The following is a 2,224-nucleotide window of genomic DNA, read 5'->3' on the forward strand; positions in this document are numbered from 1 at the left end:
TTCTATCAGAGCTACAAGGACTGCGACCTGAGCTGTATAACCCCTGGCAGTGCTCCTGAATCTAATTCTTCACATGCTTACTTTACCGCAGCCCACCCATTTCGTGGTTTCCCATCTATGTACCTCCTAATCAATTAATAGCTTTTAACTATTAACTATTAACAATCAAGCTTTTAACAATCAACTAACAGCTTTTAATCAATTAATCAACTCGAATTTTATTTTTGCAATATAAGAACATTTCTCAGAATATATACTTAATCAAATATTTGGGAAGATGCTACGAGGAAGCAGATTCACTGGTTTGGTAAGTGAGATAGAAGACACGGATCAACACACACAAAATGCTGGAGGAACTCATAAGGCCAGGCAGCATCTATGGAAAAGAGAACAGTCGATTGTTCGGGCCGAGACCCTAGAGCAGGAGTGGTGGGGGGAGAAAAGATGAGTAGTAGAATTAAAAGGTTGAGGGAGGAAAGTGAGAAGCATGGTGCTAGGAGAAAACGGGAGGGGCTGGTGTGAAGCAAATAGTTGGGAAATTGTTTGGCGAAAGAGATACAGGACTGGAAAAGAGGGAGTCTCATAGGAGAGGACAGAAGGCCATGGAAGAAAACAAAGGTAGGAGGGGCATCAGAGGGAGGCGATTGGTAGGAACGGAGATAAGGTGAGAGATGGAAAAGGAAATGAGGAATGGTGAAGGGGATGGGGCATTACCGGAAGTTCGAGAAATCAAGGCAGGATCGGATTGAATAGCGGAACAGGCTGGTGAAAATGGATATCTCTTCCGACTTCTGTTTTCTATCTTTCAATGTTCGCTCTTTGTGATCGGTGACTCAGAAAGAGAATTCCCAGTACGTTTGACAACCTAGATATATTTCAATGAGAAATCGTATACGTGCATGTAACGAAGTCTAGGTTGGTGACTGAATTGAAAACATCGGCGGGAAATCCCAGATGGCGAAATTCCGATCAACATTCACAACATGGTGGAATAACTCAGCTGGCCACGGAATAAGCAACTGTTCGTCTGTCTTTGCAGCGTCTTACGTTAAAACCCGTTGGTTTAGACCTTTACTGTATCAGTTACACAGCTTTGGTGGAAGAATGGAAAACGCGCCACGTGTGGCAGGGAGGGGCGAAGCATCAGCGATACTCCACATCTCCCCATCTGTCACTAACTGGTCCGGCTGTGAAGGTCTGAACATAACACCAACGGTTAATCCCGGCGGAGGAATTGTTACATTTGATGTCAGCGTCTGCAGTACATTAATGTCGCGAGTTCCGCTTCACTAGTTGATCTGCTGTTTCAACACTGAAGGAACTCGGACAGTCATTCAATCATCAGGACAGGATAAGGTAGTTAATGGAACCTCGGGTGAAAATGTCGTTAATTATTTTTTGAAAAAGCCAACCAGTGGGATGAATTGTCCATCTGGACAATTAAATAATGTAAAACGCTTTTCAATGGCGAAATATCGGGAACGAGGTGCAAGATGGATAGAGCATAAACGGCAGAGAGAGAATAACTGGGTGGGTCAGAGAGTAGGGAAGGTGGAGAAAACGAGAAAGAGGAGAAACAGGGAATCAACAAAAGAAAGTGAAGTACGTGGGCATGAAACGGGAAAAAGACGGAATGGACCCAGAAATACACAGTCACAGAACCAGACCCAGACATGTACAGACACGGACACAGACAGAAATGCATGCATACACACGAAAGCACGCAGCATTCATGACTCAACAATTGATTATATTTCCGAGAGCAGAGTGGCGCAGCGGAAGCGTGCTGGGCCCATAACCCAGAGGTCGATGGATCGAAACCATCCTCTGCTATATTCTCTGTTGGTGGCAGCAGGTATTCAACCTTGTGTTTTAAAACACTATGCATCTATAACAAGAAATCGCATTTCAATTGGAATTTATAATTTATTCGTACTCTTTTAAATAGTCGTCTCTGTGGCGCAATCGGTGAGCGCGTTCGGCTGTTAACCGAAAGGTTGGTGGTTCGAGCCCACCCAGGGACGCTAGTGCTCCAGTAGTTTATTTTCTCTCGTACAGGAGAAAATGTGCAGCAGCATCTATGGAATAAAGGACACAGTCGATTTTTCAGGCCGAAACCCTTCTTCAGGGTCACGAAGCAGCCTGGGTGCTGAGTTCCTCCAGCATTTTGTGTATGTTGCTTGGATTTCCAGCATCTGCACATATTCCCGTCTGCGATTCGACA

General features: G+C 44.6%; 2 non-coding genes across 2 annotated transcripts; both read left to right on the plus strand.

The window, feature by feature from the left end:
• Window positions 1–1,761: 1,761 nt before the first annotated feature.
• trnam-cau (transfer RNA methionine (anticodon CAU)) lies at window positions 1,762–1,833 on the plus strand. Its single transcript has one exon. It is a non-coding gene; the product is annotated as a tRNA-Met (tRNA).
• Window positions 1,834–1,950: 117 nt separating this feature from the next.
• trnan-guu (transfer RNA asparagine (anticodon GUU)) lies at window positions 1,951–2,024 on the plus strand. The gene has a single exon. It is a non-coding gene; the product is annotated as a tRNA-Asn (tRNA).
• Window positions 2,025–2,224: the final 200 nt, after the last annotated feature.

Source organism: Hemitrygon akajei, chromosome 28, assembly GCF_048418815.1.
Source record: "Hemitrygon akajei chromosome 28, sHemAka1.3, whole genome shotgun sequence".
NCBI lineage: Eukaryota > Metazoa > Chordata > Chondrichthyes > Myliobatiformes > Dasyatidae > Hemitrygon > Hemitrygon akajei.